This window comes from Myotis nattereri (assembly GCF_964212035.1).
Source record: "Myotis nattereri genome assembly, chromosome: 4".
Classification (NCBI taxonomy): Eukaryota; Metazoa; Chordata; class Mammalia; order Chiroptera; family Vespertilionidae; genus Myotis; species Myotis nattereri.
In genome coordinates, this window is record NC_138079.1 from 75035014 (window position 1) to 75059904 (window position 24891).

Genomic DNA, 24891 nt, shown 5'->3' on the forward strand with positions numbered 1-24891 from the left:
TTGGCAGTGATGAACAGTATCAGCAAGGAGGTCAACCCTTCCTGTGTTTCTGCTCAGGCCTCCCCAGAAGATCATACTTCCTCCGTGGTTATATAAGTCAGCTGTTCCAGCTCCAAGTATCACACCCCCAATACACAATGTCCAAACAAGCAGCAAGGAGGAGGGCAACTAAAGAACTTTTCTCTGTACCTACTCCTTTATGAGGGGAGAAATTTTTTCCCAGAAGCCTTCTTACATCATTGGCTAGAACTGCCCTAGTTTAGTCACTGGACAAAGAGGAATGAGATTTTCATGATTGCGTTAAATTAACATGATCTATTCAGCAGTCAGAAAATCAGAGGTCTTTCACCAAGAAAGAAAGAGGAAATGCTCCTAGATGAGCAATCAACTACCTTGGCCAGATTCTGACTTTGTATTTATTTTCCTCGAAGAGCCACCATTTCACCTACATTGATGGTGTGTTCTACTATACAAACCTTGGTCCCAATTCTAGATTATTCATTCAGCTAGTCACAGAGCTCAGACCTCACAATAGAACATACACCTAGGTTATTTTTGTGTGTGTTTTTTTTTTTTAAATATTCAAGATGGCCCCAGAGTCATTTGGATACTTCGTCCTTCATTCAACAAATATTAATTAAACCTCTCTAGAGGTCAAGCGCTTCTTTGGGTGCTGAGGATATAGCAGTGAACAAAAGAAGACCCTAATTCCTTCCTTCAAGGCATATACATGAAAGTGGGAGAAGACAGGCATTGCTCATAAGTAAGTAAAACATATTGCATATCAGATTGTGATAAATGTCATGTGGACTGACAAGGAAAGGATAGGGAGTCTAGGAGTGGGAGTTGCAATTTAAATTGGGTGCTTGGAGAAGACCTCATGGAGAAGATGGCATTTGAGTAAAGATGGAAGATAGCTGTGTGAGTATCTAGGGGAAGCATGGTCAAGGGCAAGGGTACAAAGGCTCTGAAGTGGGAGGGGACCTGGTATGTTTGAATAGCAAAAAGGAGGCTGTGGCTGGAGAAGAGTCAGGAAGGGAGGGCAAAGGTAATAAGGGATGAAGTCAGAGCGGTAGTGTGGTCAGCTCATTCAGGGCCTTGAAGTCCAATGTAAGGACCTTTGTCTTTTACTTAGAGTGAGACAGGAAGTAACTGGAGGATTTGGGGTGGAGAACTGACCTAATCTTTCTTCTCAAAGAATCCCTGTGGTTGCCTTAAGGGGAATAATCTGTAGGCAGGTAAAACAGGAAGCAGGGAAGTGGGTTAGGAGACCATTGAGTAATACAGGAAAGTTAGTGGTTTAGATCAGGCTGACGATGGTGGAAGTGGGACTTTGCTAGAGATTAGATGTGGTATGAGAACAAGAAAAAATTTTAGGATGACTCAGGGTTTGGAGCTTGAGCAAATGAATGAATGGAGTTTTTATTTAGTGAAATAAAAAGATATAGAAGGAGCAGGCACGGAGGAAAGCAGGCATTTAGTTGTGCATATTAAGATTGAGATGCTCATCAGACACCCAAATGGAGGTGCTGAGCTTGTGGTTGCACGTATCAGCCTGGAGCTCAGAGGTGAAGTCAATGTAATGCATATATACATGATATTCAGAGTTATGAGGTTCAATGGGTCAGGGAGAGCATCAGCGCCTAAAGCCAAATGGAGGATAACTGATCCAAAGACTAACACTTAGAACATTCCAGACAAGACCCAACCACAAAAGGAGACGGAATAGGAGCCGTCAATGAGACCTGAGAAATTATAGGGGAGGGTAGTGTCTTAAGAGTATTTCAGGAAGGAAGGAATGTTAACTGTAGAAAATTCCATAGGTAAGTCAAAATACGAATTGAGAATCTAGAGAGTTTGTCTTAAGGAAGAGAGAAAAGTAAAGAGGTTGCCAGTTGTTGCAAAGATTAATAACCCATGAAATCTTATTTAGATTTTATTGACTAGGATGTGAATCATTCATGATTTCCTATAATTATCTTTTCTCTCGGTCATTCTAGTATTTTTACAGACATTTAAATTGCTTTCAACAATATTTTTATGCTTTGCTTGAATAAAATCTGATTTAGAAAATCTAATCAATTAGATATTTTAGGGCTAATCATTGACATTATAAATGGACTCTTGCTTTTACAAAATGATGAACCACAAATGACAAGCACGCTGATTTAATTTTTAAATTTTACTTCTCTGTTGCCTTTCAAAATCCATCTGCTGCATAAATAGAGGCAAAGAGACCTTCCTAATAGATGACATTGAATTTCTAGTGGAAACCTGTGCAATAACAAATTCATCACATCCAAAGCATGTCCCTGCAATATTTTATTTTGTCATTGGTTATACTTTTCTAAGCTCAGTGATGCTCACAAAAGCCAAAGGGTACCATTTTGCCTGAATCAAGAGCTTTAATTTTCCAAAGAAGAAAGAGAATGTCAAATGCCTGTTTAAATTTAATAATCTATACCTACCAAATGTTTTGCTCCAAGAGGTAGTTTTTAATATGTTTGTCATTACAGTTTTCTAAAACATTCAACTTATTTTGAGTAACTCTATCCATCACTTAACAAAATTAAATAAATATCAGTATATCATGATCAAAACCTAAATATATATGGGAGGCATGCTCTGGGAACTGTTTGAAATAATCTACTTTATGTTATCCTCTTTCTCAAGTCTGGTCTCTGTGTTGTAGCTATTTGTCTTCTGCAGCTGATAGAACATTTATGTGGGGGGAGATTTCTAATTTTACTTTGCTGGTGTATAAATGTGTCATTTCATACAACGAGCTGTTTTTCTTTGTTGTAACTTCTTTCTTTCTGTTTTAGCCTGAGGCTCTCCTCTTTATTTGATCAGTATAGTTTATATCATATTCCAGGCAGCACTTCTTCCCAAGAGAAAAACAGGGTTTCAAATTGCTCCTCGTGATTCCTAAGGCAAACTGAAAGGGCGCTGTCTGAATTAATGTTTTCTTGACTGTTTTCAGTGCTTATTGGTTTTATTTCCATTAGCTGATGGATACATTCATTTTCTACCTTTTAATATTATTCTCTCCCTATAGCTGCCAAATTTTTTTGGCTTGAATATTTATCATGAGTGGTTAGATAAATATGGTCAATGGAAACATAATCAATGTGATGACTTGGTGGCAAAATTTGAATTAACTTCTTAATAAATAACTAAAAGCTAGCTGGGGTATGCTGAGTTCCATTTTCCTTTGGCTGAATTATAAGATGAATGCTTCATTTAAGGAAAGCGAGTTGGATCCTATGTTTTCTATCACTATTCACAGCTTACAGGGATTAACACAGGACCTATTTTTAAGAGCATTTCCACACATGGCTGTCTGACAAAACTGTATTCGCTAGACTTCAAAACATCTTTATCCCCAAATGTAAAGGAAAGCATGTACCATTGCAGAACATCATGGAAATATACGACTACTTCTGATAGGACATCAGTTTCCCTTCCTGGACAAAAGCAAAAGTACTCCAAAATGCACTCCCCTGATAATAATCCTCCAAAAGAGAGAATTAAAAAAATAAAGAGCTACATTTTCATCCAACGTGAATGGGAGTTGAGAGAAAGAGAAGCAACATGGGCATCCTTGGCGTCAGATGTGGTCAGGAGTAGAGGCAGAAAAGGGGACAGGACCCAGAGCCCTCTTCACTAGACATAGCGAAGTTTGTGGCAGCCCCAGTCCTTAGAAGATGGTGAATTCTCTGTGAAATTATTTCCAAAATGAGTATAAAGTTCTAGGTCCTTTTTAAATGCCAACCTTCGGTTGTATATTATTGGTAGCAAGAGTAACAAAAAAAAAATATTTTCATGTTATCACATTATTTCGCCTACTTGTCACAAATCTACCATGGGGTTTAAAAAAAAAAAATGCCTGAAGTTCCCTATATTTCCATTATGCCTGAGTAATTATTTCTAGAATATTAACTAAACCATTAAAGTTCAACCAAGGCCTTTTTTTCATAGCCATAAATTGCCAAATATAAGGCTACCTCAACCTTGTGTTGACATGCTAAGCTCCAGCAGCTAGGGCAGCTAGGTCCCATGACCACACATTTTCCAGTATGGATGTGGATGTGACCTGTCTCAGACCAAATACCACCCATTCACAAGTTAGAAGGCCAGATAGATACTTGTTTCAAGAGAATCCATTTAAGCCTACCCCACATCAATGTAAGGCTTAATTTGGATGATGGACGAATTGCTCTTAACCTTTTTCTTTAATATACCATAATTTATAACTACTCTGAAGATGTGAGTACATTTATTCATCCTCAGTTACCTTAAATTGAAATACATTGATAGAAAAGTGCTATTGTGTTTCGCTGATTGTAAATTAAAATAATAAAATTAATGCCAAGTGTCATTTCAGCTTATGCTTTATTACCATGGTAACCCACAGGTAACTGAGTTGGTAAAATCACAAATTACATATTCAGCTATTTAAAGACGTCAATGAACTAAAGTCATTTAATCAAGCATCTCATTGCTTGTGCTGTTTAATCAAGACGATCCGATTAAAATCAAAGCCAGAAAGCCACAAGCGTCCCTCTCCTGTCTGGCATGTCTAACTCTCAAGTTCAGCCTGGGTCGTGGCTATGGGTTATATTTTGTAAGCATATTAATGGAGATTTGTTTCCTTGAGGGGATGGTACCAAAGTAATTTTACTCACAAAATGAAAAACAGAAAAGGCTGAAATCTTCATTTATCCCTCAAATACAAGCACCATAAAAGCCAGAACAAATCTGCTTCATACAAAGAGAGACTGGGAGAGCCTTTCAACTACATACCCTCAACCTATTCAGCCTGCACCACAGTCCCCTATTCCAAACTGCTCCAAGACCAGTTGGACTCAGGAAAAACTGCACTCATGTGGTTTGTTCCCTCCCAGGTGGGTACATAGCACAGGGCAGTCTCCAACTTCCTCACTACCCAGTCCTTCATCCTGATCTGGGGGCAACTTCCTGATGTCAACCCCAGGGTCTCCTTGGCGCGTGATAAACAATACTCCCTTTTATGATCCCAAATATAAGTCCATATACAGCCAGGTGTGCCGTGGACTCTCCCCCACTTAATTCCTGGAGGATCCACACGTCTCCAGACTGTCTTCAACAGCCACTTAAACCAAACTGGGCTGTTTCAGAGGACATGGAGCGAGTGAAGTGAATTAATCTATTTGCCTTCTGAGAGTTGAGCTGTGCTAATGAATGGGCACAGAGATGGAGAATTCTGTGTTTGAAAACACAGAAGCACAAGCCCGAGAATTACTGTTTGCCTGTGAGATTTACATGAGTAATGCTTATTAATGTGATCTTAATAAGAAACAAATTGACATAAGGCCTCTCTCTTATCCCCAAGTAGCTTCATCAGCAGGTGGAGAGAGCTCTTCAGCCACTCCTGAAATACCTTGAAAAGCCATAGGCATTGTTGCCCTGGCAACGTTCTTTAAGAACAAATCTTGACCCAGATGAGAGGTAATGTGGAATTTACAACGCAGAATGAAGCTTACCCAGGAAAAGACGGTCTAACTGTTCCATTGTTAGGCCCCGCAGTTCTCACTCTGGGCAATGCTTAAAGCAGTTCCAAAGCTCAGGCTGAGTGACCGCGCTGTTCGCACAGGGCTGAGCTCCCTGCCCCATCCTCCGTGGCCGCGGAGGTACAACCCTCCATAAGACAAGCTCCTGGCTCCCCCAGGTCCAGGCCTGAAGTGCAAGTGGCCAGCATCAGTGATGACGGGGCACAAGGATAAGAGCTCCCTGCAAGACCTGAGGACTGGATAGAGAAATCTTCATGCATTGTGAGCAAACAGGCCCAGAGGGGACGGCCATATGTGGCCTGAAAATGCCACCTAGGACCTAAAGCACCACAGAACTCACTGACACAATAGGGCTTGCCCCCCAGGATCCAGGGACACTTTCTCCGACTGCTGTGAGATCACGTGCACCATCCGAAAGGCTTCTTAGCAACAAGGAGGGAAAAAAAAGGGCACAGAACTATGAAAGCTTGAATCATACCTGAGTCAAATAGGAAAAGTCTGAATTATCCAAAGAAACTTTTTAAATGTTTGCATCAGATCAAACTTAAGTTTATCTGATTAGGCTAAAATATGGATTTTGTTCCTGCAGGTGTTGTGTAGTCTCTCCAGGGGAAGCTCACATTAGAGAAAAATGAAGATATATTTTCTCTAAATAATCATGCAAGTTTGTCATTTTGTGACCTTGCTCATCAGGCATCTGTATGAAGATAGGTATTGCACACGTGAGCATGCTCACATAAACAAAGAGAAAAAGAGAGACTGACTAGAAGGATACTAAAAGTGGAAGTGATTCTTTCTGCATAATAGATTTATGGAAAAGTTTTATTTTTTCTTCTTTCCATTGATTCAGATTTTCTAAATTTAGTAGCATAATCCCATTTTTAATAGCATATCATTCGTCTTTAAGTAGAATTATCTTTAAAAATAAATTAAGAACACACTGCTTCACAGGAGACACCCACAGTCATCCTGCCTGGTGCATTCTATAAAGCACCAAGGACAGAGGTCAAGTTCCCTGGTTTGCCTGGACCCTGACCTGCAATGGACCACATATAAACCTGGATATGAAAATGACAGTTAAAAACTAGCACTGGCTCAGCTCACACAAGTGTGGCAATGACACACATCTCCATTTATCTTGCCGAGGGATCAAACTCTGTCTAGGTGCAACCTCCCCATAGACACTGCATGGTCGCGCATCTTCTGGAAATTCTCCCTGCCCAAAGAGGTATCTGGGGGAGGTGACTACAGTCTGAGCATTCTCAAGAGATTCCACCAGACACAGCAGGCACAAATGCCAATCGTCCCAACCATGCACACAGTTAGTACCATTTCAGAGCTCAGGAATAAAAGCAATCAAAATTAGTTTGCATTACTTCTGCCTCACCACATAGTCTAGTGCTCCACAAAGCTCTCACACTTTCTCAGGGGAGACTTAACATCTGACCTACCAAGTGGCTGGTGGTGCCCCATGTCTAACACCCACAACTGCACACGTATGACATAATCAAGACTGTCATTGCCTTTGTAGAGATTTCACACCCACAGAATGGGCTAGGCAGAGCATGCCGAAGAAATCAGATTTTTTTTCATATAGTAGAGCCTTACTTTCATCTTTTCTGTAAGTAGTGCCACAGCCCAACAGATTCCAGAAAACATATATCTAAGATGGAATTTGAGCCATGTGCAATTAATCCTTGAACATACAAACATTCTTGAAAGAAAAAATGCAACATTTCATTCCAAGTAATTAAAGCTTATTGGAACCTGCCTTGATTCTAGTAGTGGAGAATCCAAAAGCTCTTATCTGACAGGTTAATGAGGACTTGAAATGAATGGCATTGCTAATGAGGGTCTTTAGAAATTAATCATATCATATTATTATTAACAACTACAAAAGCTAAACTTCCAGAGATTAGATTACATAGGGTAATTTTTTAATGTGAGCAAGCCAATGTTAAAGTGACAGAGGGCTATTTTCAAGTGGGAATAATAAGGCATAAAATATAGAATAAAAACTACAATTGGATGAGGCAATTGAGATGTCCCTTCATTGAAATGTCTCAATGTACTTTAAAATGTAATATTTTATTTAATAATAGTTTGTATTATTGCTTTTATTTCTACCTTAAGTATTACATGAAAGAAAAACAATGAATGCTGGGAGAATATCTTGATGTTATGAAAATGAAATATAAAATGAAAAAATTCTATTTACTCAGAAAATTTTACTCAAACATAAGGCATCACATATCTTTCCAAATTCTTCAATTGGCTCATTTTTCTTGGGTTCATATGCTGTATCAAGACTGAGAATGCCACCTAGAAAGTATTATGCTAAGTGAAACAAGCTAGTCAGAGAAAGACAAGTATCACATGATCTCACTCATATGTAGAATTCAATGAACAAAATAAACTGATAAACAAAATAGATCCAGAGACACAGAAGCATGGAACAAACTCTGGAATCTCAGAGGGAAGGTGGGGGTGGGGGTGGGGGTGGGGTAAGGGTAGGGTAAGGGTAGAGAGATTAACCAAAGAACTTATATGCATATATATATAACCCATGGACACAGACATGGTCATGGCCTGGGGGTTGGGGAAAGGAGGTAGATGGGTCTAAGGGGGGGGGGAGGGGGCATCTGTAATACTTTCAAGAATAAAGATAAATTTAAAAAAAAAAAAAAGCTGAGCGTGCCATTCTAGAATAAGGCTTGGCAAGTTTTCAAAGGCAGAACACTACATGGCCACCAGGCCTGTCCTTCCAGTGTGAGGTGGGAAAGCACAATGATCAAAGACCAGCAGTCAAGCATCTACTATTGATCCCCTAGGCCCGTGGTTGGCAAACTGCGGCTCGCGAGCCACATGTGGCTCTTTGGCCCCTTGAGTGTGGCTCTTCCTAAGCCTTAGGAGTACCCTAATTAAGTTAATAACAATGCACCTACCTATATAGTTTAAGTTTAAAAAATTTGGCTCTCAAAAGAAATTTCAATCGTTGTACTGTTGATATTTGGCTCTGTTGACTAATGAGTTTGCAGACCACTACCCTAGGCCTACACAGTTTTGAGATATGCTCTCTTTTTTGGCAGGCAACAAGGAGGAAGATTTTGCTAAATAGACATTGGCATTCATCTGAATGTTGGAGATGCAGTGGTGAGCAAAATAGACACAGACCCTGTGCTTATGGAGCACAACTTCTATTAATGGAAATGACATTAACCAAACAACAACAATAACAAAAAACAAACAAACCAAAAAAAACAACACAAATCAGTTTCAAAGAACTAAAAGAAAGTAAAGAGTTGTGAAGGTCAAGATTTCATTAGTGGGCAAGGGTCAGACCATGTTTTATCCTAAGATCAATGTGGAGCTATTTAAGGATTGTGGATGGGTGCAGATACGTATGTGTAACAGGACCAGGTATGCATTTTGAAAATAGTCCTGCCTGCAGTGAGAACAGCATGAAATGTCTGGAAAGGATTGATGGTAGGTATGGGGAGCATACTATACAATAGTTCAGGGAGGGGGGCTGGATCCTTGTTATCTTGGAGCCAAGTAAATGGATTCAAGAGATCTTAAGAAGGAGAAAAAAAAAAAAAAAGGCATGATGATGAATTAAATGCACAGGGCTGAGATCTTTCACATCCATGCTCTAAGACAGCCTTGGGAAGTGGATAAGAATTTTGTCTTTATAGATATGAAAACAGACTCAGAAAAGCATGGAGAGAGTAAAGGACAAATTCCAGTCAAGATGGCAGAGTAGGGAAATGCTGTGCTTGCCTCCTCTCTTGATTACAGCAAAATTATAGAACAATCAACCTGGAAAACCATCTAAAGACTAGCTGAACAGAAGTCCTATTACTAAGGATATAAAAAAGAAGCCAGATAGAAACTAGTAGGAGGGGAGAAGACGTGAAATGAGCTGGCCCTACGTCCACTTGTGGCAATTAAGAATCGGTAGGGATAGCTCAGCCTCAGAGGTTTCCTCAAGGAGTGCGGGGTCCCAGACTCACACGGGGCTTCCCAGCCCAGAGCACTAGAGCTGGGAAGAGGAGCCCCCACAATAACTGGCTGTGAAAATCAATGGGGATTCTGTTCATCTGTGTCAGATGGCAGGCTGCTGGAAACCCAGGCATATTTTTAAAGGGCCCAGACACAGACTAACTTGCTCCCAGGCATTCACACTGGGCTCTGGCAGAGGCATGGCAGATGGAGGAGGTGCCAGAGACACACAGGGAGAAACTGGGTTATGTGGCTCCCCTACCAGCGTTGAGGGACAGCCACCATTGTCCCTGTATTGAGCCCTCCTCCAACACAGCCAAATATTAATCTGCATTAACCTGATTAACACCACTTGCCCCACTCTGGTGACTCTCTGGGAACCCACCGCCCCCAACTAGAGTACTGCTCAAAGGTTTTTCAGTGGCTGAGCCTTACAGGCAACCAGCAAGCAAGCAATGGCAATCCTTGGGGTGCCCTATTACTGAACAGTCCCAGGCCTGGTACTGGTGACAGCTGGCCTCAAATCACAGCATGGCCTCGCCCAGCACCTCCAGACCCAGCACTGGCAGCTACAAACCTAGGTTCACTTCCTAGCTCTTATCAGGTAGTGCGGGGCAGGCCACGGGCAGTGGCTGAATTTGGCTTGCACTGGAGCCCCTCCCAGAAGCCCCAGAATTAACTCACTGGGTGGCTGGCTTCAAACCACAATAGAGCACCACCCAATTAGCTCAAGTGGCACAACCAAAAGATGGTCTCAGTAGGCATCAGAGCCCATTAGGATAAATCCTGCTCCATGGGGTCAGGCCCCACACAGGGACTGTACACTATGGTCACAGCCAATATTCACAGCCAGTCAGCCTGAGGGTCAATCACACACACTAACATGCCAACAGCAATGAGGGCTCAACTACCGGAGGGCACACACAGCTCCTGAAGCATCTGGTTAGTGTGATCAGGGAGACTGTGCCACTGGGCCCCACAGGCCACCTACTACGTAAGACTGGGAGACGTAGCAGATCTACCTCATACATAGAAACAAACACAGAGAAGCAGCCAAAATGAGGAGGCAAAGAAATGAAAGAACAGAAAAAGAACTAAACAAAATGGAGGCAAACAATCTAACAAATAGAGTTCAAAACACTGGCTATAAGGATGCTCAAGGAACTTAGTGAAAACGTCAACAAGGAGAGAGTAAGCATAAGAAGGTCGTACACATCATAAAATCAACTAGTCAGAAATGAAGAATATAATAACAACTGAAATGAGGAATAACCAGAAGGAATCAACAGCAGACTAGATAAAACAGAGGATTGAATCAGCAATTTGGAAGACAAGGTAGCAAAAAACGCCCAGTTGGAACAATAAAAAGAAAAAAGAATTTTTAAAATGGGGATAGTTTAAGAGACTTCAGGACAACATCAAGCATACCAACATCTGCATCACAGGAGTATGACAAGGAGAAGAGCAAGAGACTGAGAACCTATTTGAAGAAACGACTGAAAACTTCCATAACCTAGCAACACAGACACACAAGTCCAGGAAGTACAGAGAGTTACAAACAAGATGAACCAGAGAGGTCCACCCAAGACACATCATCATTAAAATGGCAAAGATAAAATATAAAGAGAGAATCGTAAATGCAGCAAGAGAGGAGCAGTTAGTTACATACAAGGAAGCTCCCATAAGTCTATAAGCTGATTTCTCAACAGAAACTTTTCAGGCCAGAAAGAATTGGTATAAAATATTCAAAGCAATGAAAAGCAAGGACCTACACCCAAGATTACTCTACCAGGAAGGCTATTATTTAAATCGAAGGAGAGACAAAGTGCTTCCCAGATAATAAAAAGCTAAAGGAGCTCATCAACACCAAACTAGTACTACAAGAAATGCTAAAGGCAGATTTTCAGGTCTGTCTGAGTTAGAAGCCTCTATTTTTTTTCTTTCACAGAAATGCTTCATGTTAAAGAGAACATGACCTTCAACACCCTCACCCATGTATTTGTGACCATTCTCTTGCTATGTAAGTCATTCTTATTTCTCTGTTCCTAGCTTTGCTCTCAGAAGTAGCCCTTATTATTATACTTCCTCCTCTACTAGGCGACATAATCCTTCTGAAATCCACGTTCTCATGCCACTCTTTTATTTTTAACCAAAATCTTTCCATTGGATCTGTAATGGATAATCAGAATTTTTTTCCCACTGTGCTTTATATAATTCCTTTATTCTTCTTCCCAAGTTGGATAGACAAAATTCCTTTTCTGTAGCATCTGTCTATTGGCTTTCTTTTTATATACCAGTGAAAAGAAATTTCCTCTTCAGCCTCTTAAGCTTTCTTCCTCCTTCCACTAATAACTATCTTAACAACTTGTTTCAGTTTGGGGGGATATTTCAAAACCATATAAACAAAGTCAAAACAGCAAGTATGTCACATGACATTTCCCAATCCCTCTACTGCCCTCCTCCTTTTATTACCTGCTCCCACATCCCACAGATTTATTGATCTCAATCCTGGATCAGTAATGTCACATGTAATACTTTTATGTCTCTTAAAATTATGACCTAGCCAACTTTCTTCAGGGACCCAAATTATTTTTTTTGAAACAACGGAGTACATTTTCTATCATACAAAGAGTTGTGGCAGCTATTCTCAGGTCACCAAATACACCCATGTGACCTTTTGGATGACCATCTATCTTCCTGAGCCAATCTGACACTTTATATGTGCCAGGGTTAGTGAGGGTGAGAATTGCAAGGGTTTAAGTGATGGAATAAACTATGGCCTAGTCCCTGAGAGCCTGCCCCCTTCATGAATCAGCATGTCTCTCTGACCTACCCACATTTTTTCAGTTTTTTAAAAAAGCAAATACATAGCTCAAAAGACTATTTTTTTCACATCTTCCCTTTGCATAACCACTCTATGAGTTCTTAATTGGCGAAACAAAACCCCTCATAGAATCATGTAACCCATTTCCCCAGGCAGGCAATCAGCAACCATCCCTTTGAAGGTCACAGTGATAACTTCTTCTTTGGAAGTCCTTTAGCACTTACTTTCTAGATCAGTGCCTCTCAAACTTTAATGTGCACTTGAATCACCTGGGGATCTTGTTAAAACACAATCTGATTCATTAAGTCTGGGGTGAGGGTTGAGATTCTGCATTTCTAACAAGTTCTCGAGGGATGCTGATGTTGTTGGCTGAGGGACCACATTTTGAGTGGCAAAGTATCCTCTACACAGCGCATATGCTAATTTTCTCACAGAAAGAGTTAGCATATGCACTAACTATGGTGATACTACACAGTCACTACCACCGTGCACCAGCAGCATGAACTTGGGTGAGTCAAATGACCTCAATTATTTCTCATCTGTAGTCAAAAAATAATATTACCTACTTGAAAGACTGTTATGAGAATTACGCGAGTAAATATATGTAGAGTGCTTATCACAGTACCTGGCACATAATAAATGCTCAATAAACACTGGTTGTTATCATCATTATCATCACTCTTCATCTAGGTTCTAAATTTATTAAGGTCAGAGACTGTGTTTTGTATCTCACTGAATCCTTAGAACTTGTCGTGTAACCTCTTTTTCTAGTGATGATGGGGTGTAGAGGGTTTCACATTGATTTGGTTGGTGGTTTTTGCATTTCTCTTCATTTGAACAGTATGTTCCTATAAAGCCTTTAGATAAGTCATTTTCTACTTATGAGAACCCTCCCACCCTATTTTACACACCTAAGGAAATGTGAAATACTGATCAGTACATGTTACTATATGTACAAATATAAACCATGAATGTATATATTATTTAAAAATACATTCAGACCATAATTTTACCTCTGTTAAGTCTGTACAGTACTGGTAGATAACTAAATGGAGTAAGGATAAATGAGTCAGAGACAGCCAAACAAAAACTATGTATAAAACTAAGTAATAAATATCTATGGAGGCAGAGTTATAGAGAAGACAGGGGAGTGATCCCAGGGCAGGCGAGAGGATCCTCACACTGGGCAAAGGAAGGTCCAACAGGTGAAACAGGCAGTGTAGTCAGCAGGCCATCATTTCATTCTTTACAGCCATGACCAACTAAGCAAGTTAAAAATGACACTGTCACCCCACCTTTATGGACCACTGGACCACTACAGCCCCCCAGAACCACCCACTCACCTGTTTATAAGCTCTGTTTCAGTTATCTATCACTACCCAACAACCCATCCCTTACGGAGTTAAACAACAGTTCATTATCATCTGTTGTAGTTCCTGAGTTGACTGGATTCCACCCAACAGTTTCTCACTTGGGATCTCTCACGCAGTTGCAGTCAGATTGCAGATGGGGCTGGTGCCTCAATGGCTATAAGAACTAGGGGGTGCTCAGGCATCTCTCTGTCCCTGCACCCTTTCCATACGGCTGTCTTGGACTTCCTCACAACGTATGGTCTTAAGGTGGTTCAACTTCTTATGTGGAGCTAGCTCCCCCCAGAGCAAGCATTCCAAGAAGCAAAACCTGCCAGGCTTCTGTCTGCAACCATCAGCACTTCCACCTCATTCTAACAGCCAGCCTCGGTCAAAGGATGAGGATGGCACAAGGGCTCCGTTCTAGGAAGTTATGCTTCACGGAGGAGGAGCTATCTTTGGAGAGTAGCTATCACAGGCCCAGAAGTTCCTCAGAGAAGTCCTCTCCCACATGTGTATGGGGAAATAGGGGCAAGACATCCCATATTTTTCTATCACAGTCTCCTGTCAAGATCAAATGAGATAATAACCCCCATCAAAATACACATTTTGTAAAAGCCTTTTTGTTTGTTCAACCTTCAAAATCTTTGGACAAAATCATCTATTGAGAAGAAAGAAAGTTAAGAAAGATTTGTTCGGATTTGGAAATTCACAACCAATTAAAAGACATTCTAAGGGTAGAGAAGGTGTGAACCAATAATGACAGGTAAGAGTTAAAAGAAGCCATCGCCTCACCAGCTTTCCCTGGCCTTAGATGAATAGAGTTTGGACACCAGAAAGTTCATGTCTTCACAATGTTTTCCCTGAAAGAAATGCTTACATGGCAAATATTGTGTAAAAGAATATTATCTGTCACATGAATAACAAAGTAAAACCACAAAGTAAGCCCAGTGCTTTCTGAAGGCTGTATGATTATATAAAACTATTTGTGAAAGAAGAGGGGAAAAGTGGCCCCCTCTTCCCTGTATCTTCTAGACCCCTCCCCGTTTCCCAAAGGAACAACCTAAGTCCCAGATTTTCATGAGCACACGCAAGGACTCACAAGTTAGAGCCTGAACTGGATTCCTACGCCAAGTCACTTTGCCAAGTCAGACGTTTATTTTTTTCGGCAATGATTTTGCATCCCTTATCTTTTCCTCCCATTCATAAATGGGATAATTAAAATTGATTGGACATAAAGTAATATATGCAGTGCTCTTTCCAAAAATCTCTTATCTTCTTTTTACCATAAAGCAGAGACTAGACAAACACAGTTGTTTCTTCTGGTATTTATCTTTGGACCACAAGTGAGTGTTAAAAGGTAGTTAGGAAGGCCACAATGCATTAGGGATAGACGGCTCATGTTTCTTCAGTCTTACACATACATGGCCCATGCATCATTTCTGTCACACAGAATAGTGACAGACAATTTCTGGAAGTTGTTTAGAACATATAAAGTGTGCATGAATCACTTCACATTACCTCTATCTGCCTGTCACATCTTGAATCCATAGGCCAATGCTCTATGCATTTTGTTTTGTTTTATTTGTTTTGTTAATCCTCACCCAAGGATATTTTTCCATTGATTGTTTAGAAAGAGTAGAAGGGAGGTGGAGAGACAGAGAGAGAAACATCAATGTGAGAGAGACACATTGATTGGTTGCCTCCCACACAGGGAATGAGCCTGCAGCCAAGGTACACGCCCTTGACCAAAATCAAACCTTGGACCCTTCAGTCCAGAGACAAACCGACTATCCATGGAGCCAAACTGGCTAGGGCCCTAGTCACATGCTTTAAGAAACTGCCCCTTTTGGACTCAGTGGAACTGTCCCTGCCTCCCTGGACCCTAGAATAAGCACATGACCCAGACAAAACCAAGAGAGTATTCTATCCCCTAGCCCCGTGGTCGGCAAACTGCGGCTCGTGAGCCACATGCGGCTCTTTGGCCCCTTGAGTGTGGCTCTTCTTAAGCCTTTGGAGTACCCTAATTAAGTTAATAACAAAGTACCTACCTATATAGTTTAAGTTTAAAAAATTTGGCTCTCAAAAGAAATTTCAATTGTTGTACTGTTGATATTTGGCTCTGTTGACTAATGAGTTTGCCGACCACTGCCCTAGCCAAAGAGAAGCTAGCCACAGTATCAAGCTAGGAGAGTTAGAGCTTCACGGATTCTGGGTGAGAGAAGGTCTCTCTCCTTTGGGCAGTGTAAGCTGAGAGCTCCCAGGAGCATCTCTGATACGTAGAATAATCCAACCAAAAGAAAGAAGCTAACAGAATAAAAAGTAGAGTTGAGATCTGGATGGAAAGAGGCAGAGTTTCATAAGAGTATTTGAATTTCTGGATTTCATCATACATAAAGCCATATATTATTGGACTTTTCAATTATATAAACCAATAAATCCCACCTCCCACACTTTTTAAAAACTATGTTAGGTTGCATTTGTGTCATTTGCAGCTATGAAGTCCTGAGTAATACACAACTGCTTTAGGTCAAACCAAAGCAAAGCATTCCACCTACATTACAGTACAATCAGTGAAGACCTAAAAGGATCCATATTTGCCCAGCTGGTGTGGCCCAGTGATTGAGCATTGGCCCCTAAACCAGGAGATCATGGTTTGCTTCCTGATCAGGGCACATAACTGGATTATGGGCTTAATCCCCAGTAGTGGATACACAGGAAGCAGCTCATCGATGACTCTTTCTCATCATTGATTCTATCTCTCTCTCCCTCTCTCTTTCTCTCTAAAAACATATTTAAAACATAATAAAATAAAAGGATCCATATTTATGGCAGTCCCATGGGGAAGAGTTTGCCAAAACCTTACGGAGTGTTTCAAGTACCATGTGGGTAAACTGGCTTGGGCATTTCGGAGTCTCAGCTCCTGCCTATGCACCATTATATCAGTCAGAGTCCCACATGGTTTCAACAAATACATTTAATAAAGTGATTACTTACAGAGGAGTGAGCAGGATTAACAAGGGATGAGACACCCAGAGACTAGCAACTATTGGGAAGGCTTTACCATCCTACTTTACCAAAGCTCAGAGAGCTAGGATCCTGGAGGGGCCGCAAACAGGAGTTGCCTCTGTGAAGGGATGGATGCCAGAGACACAGCAGTGGTGGCCGAGAGGGAGCAAGGAAAAAATAACTAAACCCTCTCTCCTGCCCTTTGATCTTCTGCCAGTGCCTCTAGCTGGCCAACCCCAGTGGAAAGCCAGCTGCCTACAGAGCCCAATGGTACAGGTGGAAAACAGCCCCAAGGGCAGTGAGCAGTGCAGAGGAAGAATCTGGACTAACACAAAACAGAATAACCAGAGAACCTACTCACCCTCAAGTTTGATAAAATATATTACACATATGATAAAATGTGTGTGTGTGTATGCGTATGTGTGTGTGTGAGAGTGTGTGTGTGTATGTGTGTGTGTGTATGTGTATGTGCGCCCTTAAAGAGCCATTAGGAAACGGGGGACAATTTGTTCTTGACCCCACATGCGTTGCCACAACAATGCTCATTTTCCAGAATCTCCTTCCTGTCTTTGTTCACAGGCATCTGGACTGTCTCTTCTGAGATGGTTTTAAATTTTAAAGAATATTATTCTCTCTCTCTTACTGTTACCACCTAACGTCTTTGCTCTGTGTGTTCCCTAGACGGCCTTATATACTGAAGACACAGAGGGAAACAGAAAAGGACCTTGGAAGCTCTGAAGCCAGGGCCGGGAATGACAAAGAACTCTGCATGTTTGATGTTCCTCACACTCTTTGAAGAACAAATGCACCCGAGTGTATGGTCTTTAACAAGATGAATGCACACGCTAGGATGTTCTGCTTTGTTTCCCTGCCTTCTCAACATAAATCTTCAGGCAGGCATTTCTCCTTAATACACACAGTAGCCGGGAAATTGTTTTTTGGCTATAAAAATGCATTAACAGCTCCAAAGGAGCAATTACACCCTGTATTGTAAATGCACATTAAGACTAATACACCACACTTATCTCAGCCTCAATGAATTCGGGGCTGTGGTGTCGCGAGTCCAGAGGTGACTCAGATTAGTTCAAGAAATAAGACCCGAGGGGGAGAGGGCTCTCCTCTGTTGTGTCAATTATAATGATACAGGTATAAAGCGAAAACCTGATCCCATTTTGTTGCTTTTGAAAGGAGCCTCCGCATCCAGAATGAGGCTGTATGCACAAAGGAGTGTTTATGCCAGCTCATTCCCATGGTGAATTTCTGCGGGCGCTCTCACGCGGCTTAGCCCCTCGCATTCAGAAATCATTGTGTCTCATGCAGACAGCGAGTCAATTACTGAGGCTATATGCCTGGCTTTAGAGTAGCCTTTATTTATTACCCTTGTTATGGCTGGGATATGGAGGGCCCTAACCATAATGTGTGAAATCAGATTCGTCTACTGTTGCATTACAAATCTCATTGGATGCAGTGAATTGGCTTGATTCTGGTCCATTCTGGATGAACGGGAAGGGGCATATGGATTTTTTTTTTCACCTATATAAACAATGAGACTTGTTAGGGACTCGTTTCTGATGTTTATGGATTTCTCTTTAGTGCATACAGCCTATGGAAAATTGTTTTTAAGCAATAAACAATAATTGTATTTGGGGACACAGAGGTACTAGTGCCGTGTTGCATTCATTCTACCGATCAATTTCTCTGGCCTATATTTTTTCTTATGTAGACATAAAAATACAAAGACCAACAATAAATTTTCCCCTCTCCATGGTAACCTTTTTCCGCTTCCACTTTATTTTCTACTACATTTCTCGATTGATATTACCTTTTAAATTGCTAAATATAAATATTCCACAATGAATGTCTGTAATTAGGTTGTCTGCTCCCCTTCAAGGACTTGTTAGAAAGAGAAAGGGCTTTAATCTAAAGCAAACTAACAGAGCTAGAAGTTAATTAGAAATTAGCCATATATCCTGGGTAAATCATTTATGCTAAGCCATGTGTTACTGTAAAAATAATATACATTTATACTGACTATTGTAAACATAAAATAATTAACAATAAAAGGGAAGATATTATCCCTTAATAGAATCCTTTTGCCTAGGCCAATTTAATTTTCTCTCTCATAATACTGACTGATAACCCAGGGTCTCTGCTTTATGTATAAAACCCAAAGGTTCTTTTACAGTCTTCCTTCAGTTCTCTTTTTGCTTCTCTTTTCTCTCTCTCTCCATGAAGAATGGCTGTTTTCTGATTTATATATCCTTTTATATATCATTATAGATGTCTTTTCCTTCTCCAGTTTTCTCCTTTTTCTGTCTTTTCTCTATTCTTCTTGCAATTTTTTTTCTTTTAATATACATTGCAAGTCTCACTAAGCTTACTTCTTCTCTCCCTTTCCACCTGGTCTCTGGTCCCTTTCTCTCCTCTTTTGTTCTTTTACACTGTTTGGTATTTAGTCTCTTTACAAAATGTTTTTTTAAATATATTTTTATTGATTTCCAAGAGGAAGGGAGAGGGAAAGAGAGATGGAAACATCAATGATGGGAGAGAATCATTGACTGGCTGCCTCCTGCACGCCCCCTACTGGGGATTGAGCCCGCAACCCAGGCATGTGCCCCCAACTAGAATATAACCTGGGACCTTTCAGTCCACAGGCCGATGCTCTATCCACTGAGCCAAACCGGCTAGGGCTTTACAAAATGTTTTCTTGTTTGAACTGCTAAAAAAAAAAAAAAAAAAAAAAAAGCCCTAATATGTAGACAGAAAATGCAGTGTAGTTTAATTTTTTCTCACTTTCCTTTCGATTCTATTAGCAAGGGCATAAAGGTCACATTTACCAACCCTACAATGCCCTGTCAAACCACTTCAGTGGCCTAGGAATTCAACTCAAATGCTGAACCATACGTTCGGTTCCTGTGGTGCACACATATATGTAGCAGGATTTCACAACAGTCCTTCTGGGAATGGAGCATTTGTATTCATATACTTCTGCATGCATGATCCGTATTAAATGTAATCTAATGAAGTGTCTTTGTATCTAAAATGCAGTTACCTGAGGACTTCTCTTACAAAACATTCATTGATTTTTTTTTTCCCCATTCATGTCTGGCAGCAACAAATACTGTGCAGCTTTTACATGGTTGGTGTAGGTGTTGTTAATGTGCTCTCCACATCCATTTAAATGCAAATCTTCATGCAAATCATCACTTGGAGGAGGAAAAAAGAGAATGTGTTTAGCGGAAGACAAAGCTAGAGGGATAATAGAAAGCCTGAATAAGGGTGTCAGTGGAGGGCTACACAATAAAAACCTCCTCTGCACGCAAATGGAAACACATTAACGACAGCACAGAGGATTTCTCAATAGGTTCTTACAGTATTGTTGTCCGTAAACATGATTCCCAGCAGGTGAAACAAAATAAATGAATCTGGAAGAAATTTACACACGTCTCTCAGAGAAGTAAAAGGTCAAGCTGGCGGTGCAGAACAGGCACCTACCTGATCAATGCCCAAAATAGCAACCACGGACAAATATTTAAACTTCCTGCAGAAATCCAAAATTTGGAACCAAAGAGCTCATTGTCCAAATGACCCAATTGTTAAGTAATGCTGTGGGGCTAGTGTTTCAATAGAAAGGTAGGAAATGAGCTGGGACAGAATAAATATCATTATACTTGAGAACAGCAACTCTGAGGCTGAATTTGGCTCTGGGGAGGGCTGGATTGTGGTCCTAGGGAAATTTCCAATTTGCACTATTTGCAAAGAAAACGTTACATCAACAAAGGTTAAGTGCTGGCATTTAGAAAGACCAGCCTTGAGTTTCCCAGTTATTTCTATTTTGAGTACTTCTCCAAGTTTCCCTTGGATGCAATCAAAAGAGTTGACAAGAAACCAAGTAAGTTGCAAAATAACAAGGCCAAAGGGCTGGTAATAGTGTCTGAAAGGAAAAAGTGATCTGTTCATGTCATATATTTCCAAATGAATACAACTATTGGTGACACATGTTGTTATATTTGAAACACACACACACACACACACACACACACACACACACACAAAACACACTTCCCTTTCCTTGTAGGTTTTGTGATTTGCAATTGCTCCATTTGATGGTAGCAATAGAGTAATGGAACTTGGAAGAGTTAATTTGGGCATATTTTGGAAGGATTTCAATAGACTTCAGACAGTATTATGTGCTCTTTAACTTGGAGTGGCTTCACATTTCTTGGAGAGTACAACTGGCTAGAATTACCACTTTTGACTTCCTTGGCTGCATATAGACCAACAATCTTCCCAACGCCCATCACCACATTGCCATAAGAAAAAAAAAAAAGAAAAGAAAAGAAAAAAACTTTGCAAAAATTAACTCATTATTTTTTTCCAACAATGAAAATATTTTATCATTTAAATGAATATTATTTTTTGACAGCAGTTCTCTCATTCCATTTATTTGTTTGTTTGTTTCCTTTGAGGCAGCATTTGGAATCCTGAGACTATTCTCTACTTCTCCACTCCCTCAACTTGAACTTTTTATATTTGCATGGTTAGTGCCCATCAATTTCAAACTCTTAGACTATAAACAGAGTTGCATGAATTCTGCAAAAGGCTTAGCTATGCAAAATAACAGGTGGTAGTATAATGTACAGAAATAGATAAGATGGGGGGAAGAATAGAAATGGAGACAATGTGGGCACTGAATGGACTCCTAGTTTTTCAAGTATTAAATTGTTCAATGTAATAAGTAATACAGAAATATGTATATATGTGTATATATATAGAGAGAGAGAGATGCACATATTTGAATTAACTGATATTTAAGCTATTAAATATACTCACTCATATTTTAATTGTTTATTAAAGTTATTAAATATCATTTAGATTATTAAATATATTTTACATTAATTACAAATTTGTTTATATTTATGTTTTTGTTTTTGTTTTTTTTGAGTGGAACGTACACATTACTTTATTTTATTTTTTATTTTTTTAAAATATATTTTTTATTGATTAAGATATTACATATGTGTCCTTATCCCCACGTTACCCCCTACACCCCTCCCCCCGCTCATGCCCTCACACCACCCCCCCCCCCGTTGTCCGTGTCCATTGGTTAGGCCTATATGCTTGCATATAAGTCCTTTGGTTGATCTTTCCCCCTAACCCCCACCTCCCCTACCTTCCCTCTGAGGCCCGACAGCAGTCCAATCAATGCCTCTCCGTCTCTGGATCAGTCCTTGTTCATCAGTTTGTGTTGTTCATTATATTCCACAAATGAGTGAGATCATGTGGTATTTATCCGCTCTCCAGTTCCATCCATGCTGTGGCAAATGGTAAGAGTTCCTTTTTCTTCTTCCTCTTCTTAAAGAATACCTTTCAGCATTTCATATAATGCTGGTTTGGTGGTAATGAACTCCTTTAGCTTTTTCTTATCCGTGAAGCTCTTTATCTGACCTTCTATTCTGAATGATAGCTTTGCTGGATAAAGTAATCTTGGTTGTAGGTTCTTGCTATTCATCACTTTGAATATTTCTTGCCACTCCCTTCTGGCCTGCATGGTTTCTGTTGAGAAATCAGCTGACAGTCGTATGGGTACTCCCTTGTAGGTAACTGACTGTCTTTCTCTTGCTGCTTTTAAGATTCTCTCTTTATCTTTTGCTCTTGGCATTTTAATTATGATGTGTCTTGGTGTGGTCCTCTTTGGGTTCCTTTTGTTTGGGGTTCTCTGACCTTCCTGGACTTGTAAGTCGATTTCTTTCACCAGGTAGGGGAAGTTTTCTGTCATTATTTCTTCAAATAGGTTTTCAATATCTTGCCCTCTCTCTTCTTCTGGTATCCCTGTAATTCTGATGATGGTACGCTTGAAGTTGTCCCAGAGGCTCCTTACACTATCTTCATATTTTTGGAATCTTTTTTCTTTTTCGGTTGGGTATTTTTTGTTTCTTTGTATTTCAAATCTTTGACTTGATTCTTGGGACCCTCTTGTCTGCTGTTGGATCTCTGTATATTATTCTTTATTTCAGTCAGTGTATGCTTAATTTCTAGTTGGTCCTTTTTCATATCCTCGAGGGTCTCACTAGATTTCTTGAGGGTCTCACTAAATTTATCGGCGGTTTCCATAAAATTCTTGAAAAACCTTATAAACGTGGTTTTGAACTCTATATCCCGTCGTTTGATTTCTTCCATTTCTGTCATTTGTGACCTGTTTCTTTGTCTCCGCATTTTTTATGCTTCCCTGTGTTGGTAGAGTGGTTTTGTGTGCTAGGTGTCCTGTAGGGCCCAGTGGCTCAGCCTCCCCCATTGCCTGAGGTGGACACTCTTGGTGCACCCCCTTGTGGGCTTTGCGCACAGTCTTGTTGTAGTTATGCCTTGATTGTTGTAGGATCACTGGGAGGAGTTGACCTCCAGGCCAGTTGGCTGTGAGAATCGGCTGTGTCTGCAGTGGGAGAACTTCTGTGCTGAAGACACCCTTCTGAGGCAAGACTTGCTTCAGTGGGGCTTTGGTGCTCACTGAGTCTGCCCCCTGGGTGTGTCCCTTATGGGTCTGAGGAGTTGTAATCCGGATGGTCCCCCTCTGACCACTAGGTACACTGGCTCTTGGAGGTTACCCAGCAGGAGCTATGAAGAGAACTGCAGATTCCTCTTCCTTTTTTGGAGTTTGGAGGTGCCCTGATGAGGCCCAGCTATGAAGCAATGCAAGCTGCTGTGGGGCCTTGGGCCTTCTCTTGGAAGTTCTGGGTCTGTCTGGCCCAGCTGCAGTTTGTTAGCTGATTTTCAGGTTGCAAAGGGCCAGGGCATTCATATGCAAAAGCCTCTGCTGCAACCTGGGTGGGGCGGGGTCTTAGGGAATCAAAGGGTGAAGCAAGGAACTATGGCGGATTCTCAGCCCTGCCCTAAGGGGCCTCGCGCATCTCAGTGTCCTGATAATTTAATTGCTGCAAGCACCTCTGAGGGAAAGCCGCCCTCGAGTTCCGAGTTCTGCCCGCTGCCAGACAGTCCAGTTTCTCCCCATAAGAGTCCTGGGTCCCCAGAGACTTCCCAGAACCGGAGTTCAGGGCAGTCGGGAGCTTGTGACTCCCTCCCGATTCAAAAAGACAGCCGCGTCCTCAGGTACCAGCCCCTTTCCGCGCACTCTCGAGCCTCTGTACCTTTGCACTTTACTTCTGCAGCTCCTGACCCTCAATGTGCTTTTCTCTTTCCTTCTAGCTGTAGAATTTCCACTCCGCCAGCCTTCCTGTAAGTTCTGGATGATGTCCATTTTGTCTTTTTATTGTGTTTTGAAGTTGTTGTAGGAGGCAGCAATTTCGGTGTTTCCCTATGCCGCCATCTTAGTTTCTCTCTATATTTATGTTTTTACTTATATGGCATCTTTTTCATAAAGAATAGACTAGGATAAAGATTTGTTAGGATACACTGGATAATGTCACAATAAAAATGTCCAGAATTTTCAGTGATATAACCAAATGAAGGTTTATTCTTGCTCATAAAATATACCCTGTGGGTTGGGTATAGGGTATACCCAACTGGTCTCCATGCAGTGAGTGACTCAGTCGTCCAGGCTCATGAATGATTCGCTTTCTAATAGCTGCCCCATCTGAGGCTGGTGGCCTCTCCGTTACCACAGTGGGAGAAGAAAGCTACAACTACAGCTAAATACTTTGGCTTGGTAGTGGCACACTCATATCTACTTGTAGCCCATTGGACAGAAGTAATCATATGCTGACAAGAGCAAGATGTGATCCTTTCATATGCTTAGAGGGCCTAGAGAACCAGACATGAGTAAGCAGTGGAAGTCTCCAGCACAGAAGAATACAGTGGCATTGTGTGTGATTGTTCTTCTTAGAAAATCCATGATTTTTAATTAGTACCTTGCCTATTACATTCAAAATTCATTCCGTGTTATAGTTGGAGGCTTGTCTATTTTACTCTTGATGGCTTGTGAGATCATTCAGGTTAGGAAAGACATTTGCTCATTTTTATACCCAACTGACTTTGCATATAGCAGGTACTCCATAATTATTGATTTGATTAAATGAAACTATTCTTTCTAAAATAATTATAAAAGTTTCCCTGAAATATCAGGCTATATCACCCTTGGAATATTATCTAATGCCTGGACACACAAAGTTATAGGTAAATGCAGAATTCAGTGGCCCAGCTG